The sequence below is a fragment of the Felis catus genome, chromosome A3 (genome assembly GCF_018350175.1).
Source record: "Felis catus isolate Fca126 chromosome A3, F.catus_Fca126_mat1.0, whole genome shotgun sequence".
NCBI classification, from domain to species: Eukaryota; Metazoa; Chordata; class Mammalia; order Carnivora; family Felidae; genus Felis; species Felis catus.
The window spans coordinates 36,004,496-36,018,172 of NC_058370.1; the positions used below are offsets into that span (position 1 = coordinate 36,004,496).

At 43.6% G+C, this 13,677-nt stretch overlaps 1 long non-coding RNA gene across 2 annotated transcripts in view; it reads right to left on the reverse strand.

Moving 5' to 3' along the window:
• LOC102900958 overlaps positions 1-13,677 on the reverse strand; it is an 81,455-nt gene that overhangs the window by 31,499 nt on the left and 36,279 nt on the right. The window contains exon 3 of one of the 2 annotated variants that reach the window (XR_006595371.1): positions 3,906-4,737. The exons of the other annotated variant lie outside the window; for it this stretch is intronic. This is a non-coding gene — a long non-coding RNA (uncharacterized LOC102900958). Of the gene's footprint in view, positions 1-3,905; positions 4,738-13,677 lie in introns of those variants that run through there. 2 annotated transcript variants of the gene reach the window in all.

A 13,677-nucleotide genomic window follows, 5' to 3' on the forward strand; every position in this document is an offset into this window, starting at 1 on the left:
AAGCCCTCCTTTTCAAATGACCACTTGGAATACAAAGAGGGTCACAGAGCTGGTGTACAGACCAGGCAGATGCAAACCCAGTTTTCCTGTCTCCAACTCTGGAAGTTATTTCTTTGGATTATGCTATTTTAAAAAGTCCTAGCACTGCTGAAACTCTTGGACATCCTTTACAATTTTCAAACTTAGAAAATAGATAATTGCTAAGAAAATAGTTGTTATGGCTCAAAAAAAAAAATGGCCACAAGGAAACTGATCCACTTAGAATGCCCATAATTGCCCAAATGACTGTCAGTGATATTCCATCACATTGATACAGATCTTATCATTCTGGGCTCAGTTAGCAGGATTCACTCTTCCAAAAAATAGCTCCAGCCTTAGTGGGTAAGATGAACTTCAGTGCAAAAGCCCTAAACTCTATAAATCTCAACTTTCAGTCATGCCTTCAAAGGTGATTAAAGAAGAGATGTCGGGAGAAACCCAAGGTTGGCACCACGTCATGAACCGCTCAACATCTACTGGAACTTACTGCATCTATAAATATTTACATTACAGAGTGATAGAATATTTGGAAGTCCCTAAAAACTGCATCTTGAGAAGGTATGCAGCTTCCTCAGCAGCCACTGTCCAATCTGATTCCACTTCGAGATCATTTCCAAATAACCAGCTTAAGCATAATAGAGTAGAAAAGTTCTAGGTCAGGAGGAGGTGATGCGAGTTCAGCTCCTGGCTGTTCTACTAACTGTGTGAAGCTGAGCAAATTCCTTGACCTATCCCAACCCCATTCTTTCCAAAAATAATTATTGAGCACCTACAATTTGCCAGGCACTGGGAATTAGAACAGTCCACAAGACAAAGTTCTTGCCCTCAGGGAACTCACGTGCTAGGGGAGATTGATGATGAATAAATAAACATATAAGGAGGACATGAAAACAGTAAGGAGATTGGCAGAGATGGAGAGCAGAGGTGCTATGGACAGGATGCTATTTTGGATAGATGGTCTTTTGAGATAAAACACCTAGGGGAAGAGAATTCTTGATGAAGGGCTCAGCATGTGGGAAGGCCCTGAAGTAGGGGGAGACTGGTGTGTTCAGAGAACAGAGAGGAAGCCAGTATAGCTGGAGCGGAGGGAGGAAGGGAAGAGAGTGGAAAGGGAGGAGGTGAGAGGTAACTGCCATCATGGAGGGACCTTTAGGGTTGGTAGTAACTTGGGAGGGAAGCCAGTGGTGGCATCTGAGCGGGTGACATTATGATCCAACTTGGTTTCCAGGAACATAACTTTGCCTGCTCTATGAAGGCAGGCCAGGCTTTTCCTTATATGGAAACCAGCTGGTAGGGACTAGAGAAATAAACTAGGCTTTGCACAGCCCCCCTCTCTGAGCTGAGATCCCCTTATATACTTTGCTGAGCAGGTCACGGCCCACCTGGGTGAGGCACGTCTAGAACTGCAGTAGCTCTTTCGTCCTAGAGGCCCAAGGCTGTGCCATTCCCCTGCCATTAGGCTACTAGTTGACTAGGGAAAGACAGATTCCAGCCACTGCAGGAGATCCTGCAAAACCTGGTGACCCCACTTGGAGCCCCCTGTATCAGGGTGGATTTTCCAAGAAGAGTCCTTTAAGTGGTTTCAGACACAAAAGACTCTGTTTTCTGCTTTTCACTTCCTGCTACCAGCCTTTCTTCCCAAAAAAGTCATCTGGAAAGGCCAGTAGGGTTAAGGCACTTGGCCTTTGCCCAACAGAGCAATTATTCTGTGGATGCTCAAGACTTTCAGATCTTATTTCCTTTTTCTGGGTCACCTGCTTGGTGTGAATTCATCCAAATACATCAGTTTGATATTTTTAGAGTTATACATTATTACTGCATTTCTACCCTCCCGCAGAAATTCGAGCTCGGGGCTGGAGCAGAGCCCCCGCGTTTGAGACTCAAGAGATTGGCAAGGCCCCTCTCTTCCCAGCCCTCCTTCTGGAGCCAGCCCTCCGCACCCGCTGTGCTTAGCTCCTTCAAGAATCCTGAGTCATTTCACCATTTCTGTTTCTCTCCTTTCCCCCCCGGCCACGTTCCTGATGCAAAGGAACACTGCAGCTCTGCGAGCGCCTCCCTCCAGCAGGCAGCCACCCGCACCCCCTTGGCCTCCCTCCAGCAGCCGCGGCTGGGGCTGCGGGCGGAAGGTCGGGGAGCCAGCTCCGCTGGGCGAGCAGAAGGCGAGGGCGCGGGAGGCGACGCGCGAGCAGGCCCGGGGTGGCGGGGGTGGGGGTGGGGGTGGGGGGGGGTGGAGGAGGAGAGACGCCGCGAGGGCGTGGGCGGGAGGGCTCGGGCGGGCTGTGCTGCAGTGACTTGGGTGGTGGTGATTCGTTCGCGGGAGCAGGCCGGGAGGCGGGGTTCCTGACTCACTGCGGCACAGGCGGGGCTGGCGGCGGGCCGGGCTGGGGCCGCGCCTCCCCCGCGCCCCTGCTGTCTGCTTGGGAGGCCAGGGGCACAGGCGAGGCATCCCCTGGGTCAGGGGTCGTCCTGTGGGCTTTCCGAAGAGCCTGTGCTCATTTCCGCCGGAGCCCTCGGGGCGCAGTATTGTCGCTGTACAGTCACTGTTTGTTTATTTCCACATCTGCCCCCAGGAGACTCCGTTAGGGCAGAGCTTTCTAATCCACCCCCTGATGAATTCGGGGCCCTCGCACTTGGCACAGTGCCTGGCACGTCATCAGGACTTGGGGGATCAGTAAACAGCCGAGGAGGGAAGGGAGAGGGAGGAGGGAAGGGAGAGGGAGGAGGGAAGGGAGAGGGAGGAGGGAGTCAGGGCAGGAGAGAAGAACAGAGAGGAAGCCTACTAGAGCCTCCGTGTCTGCAGAAGTGCAAACCATCGCCCTGTGTGATACAGGAATTAAAGCCGTGGGTATATGTGAAGATTTGGCTTAGCTGCCCCTCACACACCTGGGGCATCATCCCCAGTGTTTTTGCTCCTTGAAGGATAGTGACGATGATCAGAGGGGAAGAAAAGGACAAAGGGGGAAGAAAAAGATGTGGAGGAAAGGGGTTGTCTCACTCTTAAAATTGGCAGAGGCCATAAGCACTCCACTAGCTTCACACCATCAGTTGCCCCCAAAGCAAAGCAGATTGGTGGCCCCTCCCTTCTTTACCATCATAACCTCAGCATTTGCAGAGTCTGGGGGATTCTCAAACCCAGCCTTCCATCTTACAGATGAGGAAACTGAGGTTCAGGGAGGCTCTGTCATATGCCCAAGTAGAGGAAGACAGAACAGGAATCCATGTGTTGGGGCTTGTTTTTCCAATCCATTACCTTGCCTACTGCATTCCACTGCCCACCCCTGAGCATTCTCCATTCCTGGTTTCTCCAAAATAGAAGTTCTGGGGGGAAGCCCCACATTGTGATTTGTTCAGGGCCTAGACCCTGGTAAAGGCAAATGTGGAATTCTGGGTGCAGATACCCAGGCATCGAGAAGCCTCTGAAACCCCCACCCTGCCCCCACCCCAGGGCAGCGAGCAGCTGCCAGCTCCGGCCTGACAAACAAGCTTTCTGGGGCAGCTCTGCGCATGGAGAGGAGTGTCTCTTGCAGCTCCAAAAACAGATTTTGCCATCTCATCCCCACATTTGCAGTCTCAAGTTGGCTTCTTGTGATTGGCTAGAACTTTTCCTCGCTAGAAAGATGAGGAGAATCTGCCTCCTCCAACCAGCTGGAAGAAAACACTCTGCAGAAGCATAGATGTGATGGCTGTTCCACCTCCCTCTGATGGGGGACAGGGGAGTCAGGCAGGGACTCAACAGGTTGAATGATGCCAGGGACCCCCCAAGCGTCTTTACACTTGACCCCAGGAGTGGTGGCATCTGACAGGGTAGCTAACCTTGTACCTTTCATTCTGTAATTTGGGGTGTTTCATAAAATGGGTTCTTTGGCTTTGGAGACCAAAAGGTTTCTCAAAATTTAATTTTTGCCGTGATCACAGCTGGCAGCTTGTGTACAGAACAGATGGTTGCTAATGTAGTTCGAATTGGGGGCAATCAGAGCTTCCTGTCCGTCTACCCCAGTTCACTCCCACATCTACTGCACCACACAGACTCCTGACTTTCTCCAGTGTTGAAAACTCTACCCTGAGAGATGCAGTCCTTTAGAGTGATGGATAGTACTTCAAGGAATTCCCCAGGGTTAAGGCTTAATTAGCTATTAATAGCCCTACTGCAGCAATCTTTGACTTAGCTGTTTGTTAGAACAACCTGGAGAGTTTAAACCACTACTGATGCCCAGGCCACACCTCAGACCAAGTAGATCACTACTGGTGGTGGTCTTGTCTGAAAGTTCCCCCAGGTGACTGCAGTGTACTGTGGGATTGAAAAACGCTGTTGTAATGGTAACTGCTGGTTTTGCCTGCCCATAACTGTTCTCCTTTCTAATAACAGCACCTGATATTCCTCTGGAAGCCCTGCCCCCCACTCTCTCTTGAACCACATGAGTTGATGGATCACCTCCCACCATCACCTTCCACACCATGTTTTTCTAGGGGATAAGAGCCCACCAGTTTGACCAGTTAGCATGGTCCGTTCCCCTGTAGAAAGTGAGTGGTTCAGTGGTTGAGGCGTGACATGTGACCCAAAGAGGTCCAATGAGAATCAACCTCAAGACTTTGCTGAAATAGAAGGGGATGGTCTCTTTGGGCTGCAATTATTCAGCAGAAAACAGAGGAGTCTTGGGCTCACTGCAGCCATTTTGTCACCACATGGAGAAAGCCTGCCTGTAAATGAAGGCAACACAGAAGAAAAGAGAGATTATTGATGGGATGAGAAAGACTGAAACCTAAAAAACCATGCCCGAAGCCAGATACCCTTCCGTAACAGAAAGAAATAAATTCCCCTTTTCACTGAAGCCAATTTGAGCTGAGTTTTCTATGATGTGCCACATCATAGCAGAATTAATCTGTTATATAACTAGATATTACCTTGAAATGCAGAGAACAGAGTTGTGATCTGAAGGGTCATAAATAAATGAGCTTGCATATTCACAGTGAATGGTCCCAAGCACCTAAAGAAAACAAGATGAAGCCATACACCTTCAAGGATGGTAGTTCTCAAAAGAGAGGGGTGCTGAAACCAAAAACAGACGTGTTCCAGTCCAGTTTGTTCTTTCGTGCACATCAAAAGTCATGAGTATCTCACTCTTAAGTCAATAAGAAAAAGCTTGAGGCCAAAGTAAATAGGTCTGAGGGATAATGTGTGAAGTAAATTTTAACCATGTCCATTAGAGCTTTTTAAAATTAGCCAATGTGATAATGATACAAGAGGTTATATGGCCCAAACCAGCAGTCAACAGACCATCAAGACAAGGCATTGGATGCTTTCTTGGTCAGGGGCACCTTCCTGGAAAATGTGCCCTCTGTCTGAAGGTACAAGTGAGAGAAGAGTAATTGACTCACGGAAGTTTCGATTTGAGAGTTGTATCAGGTAGCAATCGTGGCAGAACAAACCACCCCAACCTTGGTAGCTTAAAAACATGATTTATCTGGCTCATTAATCTACAGGCCAGCATTTTGAGTGAGATTAGCTGGACTGTTCTGGTCTCAGCTGGGCTCACTCCGGCATCTGCAGTCAGTTTCTGTTCAAGCTAAGTGGCTCTGTTTCTGAACTGGGCTGGCTGTTGGCTGGGGCTGTGGGGGTGACTAGGCCTTGCGTCTCTCATCCTTCAGCAGCCTAGCCTGGGCTTATTCACATGGTGGAGGCAGGATTCCAAGAGTGAGAGGAAAATGACACAAGGAATCTTGAGATCTGGGCTCAGAACTTGCACACTGGCATTCATTCCATCACATTCTATTTTTCAAAGCAAGTCACAACTTCACTTTTTGACAGGAGGCGTTCAAAGTCGCATGGCAGTAAGCCAATGAGAACTCAGAGATGTTTTGACCCAAACTTTCCCATCTGATGGGCAGCCAGTGGGCTCATTTAAGCCCCCTCTGATGATGGAGGCCTATTCTGGCCTCCACATTGATGCTGTGTCCACACTGATGTTTTGTTCACTACACTTCTTTTTTAGTTATTTCCCACATGATGCAAGTTTGCTTGACTCCTGGCAAAATCTCTGTGAAGTAACTAAGGGAGACATTGTCTACATTTGCTGCTTTACAGTGAAAGAAATGGATACTCTTATTCTCAAAGTCACCCATCAAATATATTGGGATTCTGTCTCTGGACCAGGCACTGAGACACAACAGAAAATAGGGCAGACATAGACTCTCTCTGCACAAAGCATAGGATTTACCACTTAAATGCCAGGCCCAAGACTGTTCTGAACCAAGACTATCCTAATTCTTCCTCTGGATGTACTTTTCATCCTCAGTCTTTGCTATGGTTCTTTAATGCTGGGCTGTATATCAAAGCCAACTGTTTATATTTGTGATGGGAGCAATTCATATTAATTCATGGAGTTGTCAGCCTACCCTCATTCCCTTCCTACCCCTTCTAAGGGGAATTTTTTCTTTTATTACTAAGTTTGTTTCCTCTCCCCTGGGGAACTCTGTCTTCACTGGGTAGACTCCCAGGCTTTCAGAGACCGATGAATCTGAAAAGTGGGTAGAGCAAGTTTGGAAGAAGCAAGAGGAAAATGTGCGGTGGGGTTTCAGAAAGACCAGAAGTAGGGAATAGAAAGAAAAGGATTTAGAGAACAAGAAAGGCCAGAAAAGCTACAGGATATATGAAAATTAGAGAGAAGAAAGGCTTTCTTTAAACGCTATGCTGGGGTGCCTGGGTGGCTCCATCGGTTAAGCATCTGACTTCAGCTCAGGTCATGATCTCACGGCTCCTGGGTTTGAGCCCCACATCGGGCTCTGTGCTGACAGCTCAGAGCCTGGAGCTTGCTTCAGAGTCTGTGTATTCCTCCCTCTCTGCCCCTCCCCCACTCATACTCTGTCTCTCTCCCTCAAGAATAAATATATGTTAAAAAAATTTTAATAATAAAAATAAATAAATAAATAAATAAATGTGCTGAGTTAGAAAGTGGATCTCTTTTGTTTTTCTTCCAGATATGCTAGTAAAGTTTGCTTTACCTTTTGTTTTGATAATGTTTGACTACTAACTTTGTTGTGTTTTTTGTTTTTTGTTTTTTTTAATGTAACAATTTGGCAAGTTAAGACATGAAAACTGGAAATTTATCTGGGGCAAATTTAATTAACAGTCATTATGTCCCCTGGCAGGACAACTAAAATTTGTGCCTTCACTAGATACCTGGTCCAGATCAAAAGATTGGTCATCCTTTTCTTAACAACACAAAGACAGGGGCGCCTGGGTGGCTCAGTCGGTTGAGCGACCGACTTCCGCTCAGGTCGTGATCTCACGGTTTGTGAGTTTGAGCCCTGAGTTGGGCTCTGTGCTGACAGCTTGGAGCCTGGAGCCTGCTTCGGATTCTGTGTCTCCCTCTCTCTCGGCCCCTCCCCTACTCGTGCTCTGTCTCTCTCTGTCTCAAGAAGTAAATAAACATTAAAAAAATTAAAAAAAAAAACAACAAAGACAAAATAAAGCCCCTCAATCCCCATATTTCATTCCGATTTCATTGGTGTTTCCTTAACGATCTTTTTTCTGTTCCAAGACCCAATTAGGATTCATTTGAATCCTGATTCATTTAGTTTTCATGTCTTCTCTGGATTATGACACTTTCTCAGACTGCTTTTTTGGGATGAGCTTGATGGTTTTGAACAGTACTGGTCAAGTATTTTGTAGAATATCTTTCCATTTATTTTGTTTTGTTTTTCCATGGTTAGATGTGGGTTATGGGTTACGGAGGATGACCACAGAGGCAAAGTGGAATTTTTAAAACACATTCTATCAAGGGCCCATATAATCAATATGACTTATTACTGATGATGTTAACCTTGATCACCTGGCTAAGGTAATGTTTGCCAGAGTTCTCAGCTGTTAAGTTACTTCTTTCTCCTTCCATAACTGTATTCTTTAGAAACAAGCTTAAGTATAGCCCACCCTTTAGAGGTAGAAAGTTCTGCCTTTTACCATAGTAAAATAATTTGATTTACTAGAATTTCACTTAAAGTTGGGAATGGAAAAGGAGATAATTCTCCAAAGAATAAGAGTGCTATAAAGTGTAATGTGCTACGAATTCCCACATCCAGCACAGTGGGCAGGCATTACAGAGAGTCTGAAATCAGGGAATGGTAAGAATCCCCATGATACTGAAAGGGATGTATGGAGAGGCAGGGAGAAAGTTTAGCGGTTGTTCTTTCTGGAAGACATTGGAGAGTGGTACCTGGTAGAGGATATTACCAATGTTTTATGGGCCACTCACTGTGGCCAGCCCCTATATTACATCTTTAAGGAAACTTACAGTAAAGATTTACATTAGTTTTCAAGGCATCAGAAGCCACACTGCTACCTCTTCCAGACCAAGAATGGTCCACAACAGAGTTCTATCATATTTGGGTTGTATTAGCAAATGATTAATCAGGCTAGGTCTGACTCTGAAGTGGGAAATACATAGTCCAAAGGCTAGATCAAGCGTATTGTTTAATTTCTTGAACCTCATGGAAGTTTTTTTTTTAATGTTTGTTTTTGAGAGAGAAAGAGAGACAGAGGGTGAGGGGAGGAGGGCAGAGAGAGAGGGAGACACAGAATCTGAAGTAGGCTCCAGACTCTGAGCTGTCCACATAAATAAAGCCTGACATGGGGCTTGAACTCACGAATCATAAGATCATGACCTGAGCTGAAGTTGAATGCTTAACCAACTGAGCCACCCAGGCACCCAGAACCTCACGGAAGTTTTAAAAATAGTCTTATGGAAGTAAGTTTTTGCAATGGCATTCCTCCCACAGCTACTCCCCATTATTTAACTGGACATGAAAATGGTAGAGTGGCTGATGGTGACATCTTTGCACTGTCCAAAGATTGGACTCTTTTATGAATCTTGTATTCCTTGATTATTGCTTTTTACTTACATCGTATTCCATTGTGACACCTGTATTCTTTGATCATTGCTTTTTACCAAAAATTACATATAGATACACACATGTATCCCCTAATTGTCTTCTTATATATGTTTCTACCACAGAGAGAAAGATTGTTCCCTACTCAACAGTCTCTGGGTGGTTGCCTTGTGGTTGCTCTTTTCACAACATACATCTGTGTCAAAAGATAAAGCCTCTGTAACTTCTACTCAGCAGTTCAGCATGTTGCAAGAAATTCAACATGGGATACATGTGTTTCCATAAAGGATAGCAAGCTTCCCCTAGGAAGATGATTTGAGTGTTTAGGGAAGCAATAAATACATTCTAACAAGAATATTGCAGTCAGCAAACAAAGTGTGTGGTAAATAGGTCCTCTCTTGGGAATTGGCAGAGCTCCAGGGTGTGTGCTGCTGGTCCATCAATGGATTCCAACTAAATGAACAGTCTGGTAGGTATCCACAGAGCTCCTTGGCTGAGGGGCAGAAGCAGGACCCCGAACAGCTGCCCCTTTCCACCATTCCTGGGCACAAAGTCTAATTTCCAACCCAAGCTGCAGCAGTAGGCAGTGCAGTAGTTCAGCTAAGTTTTGTTTCATCGCATAGTCTTCTGTGTACTGATAAAAGCAAGGAAATTCAGATCATGAAGAAAAGAAATGCCCAGAGTTTTTAAAGAACCAGTCCTAGTGGTAAGCCTGGGACAAGAAAACATTCTCAGTGATTCAGTTACTCTTATTAAACCAAGGCTAGGTTCCAAGTGACATTGTGGTGTCAGGTGCAGCTTTTTCTTTCTTTCTTTCTTTCTTTCCTTCTTTCTTTCTTTCTTTCTTTCTTTCTTTCTTTCTTTCTTTCTTTCTTCTTTCTTTCTTTCTTTCCTTCCCTCCTTCCCTCTTTCCTTCCTTTCTTCTTTTTTGTGAGTTTATTAGAGTGAAGACACTTTAATGCTGTTTGTTATCTACTAATATCAGTAATGTTATCAGTGACAATGGAGCAAACCATTTAGTGTTTGCCATCTGTGTGCCCGAAGACAGGTGTCCTTTCTTCTTCCATCTCTGTTTTCACTGGTTTCTGAGTCTCTCTGCTTTGAGAAGGAGCAAAGTTGTCAGCATGGATGCTCATTTGAGTTTTTGTCTGAAATATGTTGGTCACCTAAATCTGTACTTCACAGAGGCCTCCAACGTGGTAATTCCTAGGCCCTCAGCCCTCCAGGTTAGCTTTTTAAGACTGTTGAGAAGTGATCAAACTCACCAAGCTTGCTTCTTTTGTGTTAAAAAAGTAAAGAAATAGCACTCCACAGAAAAAAAAAATAGAATTCTTTGTTTCAATATCAAAATCCAGAGTGGGGGTGGGATATAAACCGAGAAAAAGACCCTCCTTGCGAAAAGCCTGTTCCAAGGCCAGAAGCAATCAGGTTCTTAGCCAGGAGGAGGCACTCCTTGAGGCAAATGCCATGCAGCCCCAGTGGTATGGATGACCATGCTCTGTGAGACCAGGATGTCTCAGTCTTAGAGAGAATCTAAATCTCTATCAGATAAAAATGTCTCTATTGACCCATCCCCTTATACTCCTGGTGATAGGGGTGAGTGCAGTATGGATCGTGCTTGCCACATTTGACTTCATCAACTGTCCCAATCAGCCTATTGATCTTTTTCTGTCCTGAATCCACAACAAATGGGCCCTTAGGTGGGAAGGGAGAGGCAGAAGTTAACTAAATGACACTATAATCTGCATCATTTCTAATGAGCCAGTGTATTTACACTTGTCACTTAGTTACAAAAAAAAACCCAAAAAACAAAAAACTTCTCATGTTTTAAACTATATGACTCTTATCCATTTACGATTTTGGTGAAACTAGCCCCCTTTAATTAATTTTTTTAACTTAAAAGTAATGCATATAATACTACTTACTGTGGAAAATATAGCTAATGTTACCCATAATGCCAGCAGCCATGGAGCAGTTCAATTTTTTATGTGAATATGTAAATATATATGTATATGCAGTTTTGTACCCTATATAATCAATTCCATAGTTTATTGTGAACATTTGTCATGTCATGAAATATTTTTTAAGAACATGAATTTAACAGCTATTTAATACTTCCCCCAAAGGTACATGTCAATTTTATTATTTCAAGACATTTAGGGGTTTCCCTTTTCTTCTATAGTAAATAATGCTTAATATTTGTTTACAGATTCCAAAGCACTACGATTTTCTCTTTTTTTCATACTTTCCTTTATATATTAGATATGATAGTAGAATCAGAACTTTGGCACTGAACAAAGCCTTAGAGAAAATATCCCTCACTCTATTTTAAGGAACTGTACCTTGAAATGTTTTTAAAAGTACAGCAAATTAGATGAAATGATGAAACAAACATTAATTAATTATATCTCCTTCAGAATTTTTAGTTAAAATAACTAGAATATAAAGCTAAAGTCTTGTTTATTCTATTTACCTCATCTTTTCCCTGTTCAAACTGTCATAGATGTGATGTATATCACCCAGTCCAGATGTTTATATTTTTGCCACATACATATGAGAAATATATAGAGTTGCTTTTTCATATGGATAAATGTTATCGGACTGAATGTAATATTTTTCTATTTCTTTTTCCATTCAACATTTAAAATATCTGTCTATGTTGATTCATAGGATTCTAGTTCAGTCACTGTAACTGCTATGTAGCATTCTATCATGCGAGTACATAACCTATTTACCCATTCCATTTTTCACAGCTCTTTGGGTTATTTCCACATTTTCTCTAGTATAAACAGTGCTGCAGTTTTTACGTGACTGTGTTCATATCTCTGCTGTGTGCAAGGCCAGCAGTCTTCAGCATTTGCCTGATACATATCAAATGCCTTTCCCATCTCCTGGTTTCCAGCCTTTCTGAGTCTTGTTACTTTAAGTGCATCTCTGGAAAGTAGCAAATGTGGATTTTTTAAAACCAATTTGATTGTCTGTACCTTGTGTATAATCTCTTTGTATTATCATAATTACTGGTATGTTTGGATTTCTCTCTGCCATCCTATTTTGTGCATTCCATTTGGGAGATTTTTCCTTGCTGCTTCTCCCTGCCCCTGAATTTTGTTGGGTCCATCTCCTTTGGCTTCTTCCATTGGTTGAGATGCCACATTTTAGTGGTTAACCTGAAAGATTTAAGATGTATACTTAAGAAATCTCAGGTTAATCTGCATCTTTCTTCTTCCTTCTTCCCAACCTTATAAGTCTTTGTAATGCAGTAACTCTGACCTTCTCTCACTCGTGCTGTTATTTTCTAGTAGATTTGTTCTGGCATTTCTGTGTGTTTGAGATGGAAGGAGAACTTTCCTGGGTCAGGTCAAACTTCCACCGGATGTCATAGAAGAGAATTTTCAAGTATTAAATATTTGAAAAATTCTGCATAGATATGCACCAAAATATCGGTGATAATGATCTCAAAATGGTAGGATTGGAAGTGCCCTTTAATTCTTTTCTATGATTTTGTTTTTCTACATGCTCTCTTTTTTTCCATAATGAAAAAGTAAAAAAAAAAAAAGAGAGAGAGAGAAAAAAGAGAAAAAACCCCAAAAGAATGAAAGTAACTTTATTTACTCTTTTGTTCCCAATTTGTACTATGGTTTTCATTTTGTTTTTAAAGATTTTGCTTTTAAGAAATCTCTGCATCCAATATGGGACTCAAAATCACAACCCTGAGATGAAGAGTCACACACTCCAGCTACTGAGCCAGCCAGGCACCCCCTCTTTGGTTTTCTTTCTTTTTTTTTTCAACGTTTATTTATTTTGGGGACAGAGAGAGAGAGAGAGAGAGCATGAACGGGGGAGGGGCAGAGAGAGAGGGAGACACAGAATCGGAAACAGGCTCCAGGCTCTGAGCCATCAGCCCAGAGCCTGACGCGGGGCTTGAACTCACGGACCGCGAGATCGTGACCTGGCTGAAGTCGGACGCTTAACCGACTGCGCCACCCAGGGCCCCCCCCCCCTTTGGTTTTCACTGTAACTAATGGCAAGTTATAATTGTAAACTTGCCAGAAAAGGATAGCTCAATTGCCACCATGTATCAGTTATTGACTGGCACAATAATGCCACTGAACAAAGGATCTCAAAAACCCTAATAACACAAAACAATGAACATTTACTTCCCACCAATCTGTACCTGCTGATCTTGGTCTGGCTTGCTCCTATAACTGGTATGGTAGAATAATGGTTTCCAAAGTTGTACATCCCCAGAACCTGTGAATGTATTATCTTACATACAAGAGGGACTTTGCAGATATGATCAAGTCAAGGATCTTGAGATGAAGAGATCTTTGAGTATCTGGGAGGGCCCGATATAAATAAACACAAGTGTTCTTATAGGAGATCACCAGGAGGTCACACAGGAGAGAAGATGCTATGCTGCTAGTTTGGAAGGTGAAGGAGGCATTCATGAGTCAAAAAAAAACATAGGCAACCTCTAAAAGCTGGAAAAAACAAGGAAATAAATTCTTCTCTATAGCCTGCAGAAGGAATGCTGCTCTGTGTACTCATTTTAGGCTTCTGACCTCCAGATCTATAATAATAAATTTGTGTTGTTTTAAGCTGCTAAAATTATGGTAATTTGTTACAGTGGCAATAGAGAGCTAATACATTTGGGGATGTCTGGCTGTCAGACGTGATCTAAGATGACTTCAGCTGGGATGACCAGGGTGACTCAGCTCCCCTCCACATAACTTTTAAGCCTAGGCATGTTTTCAT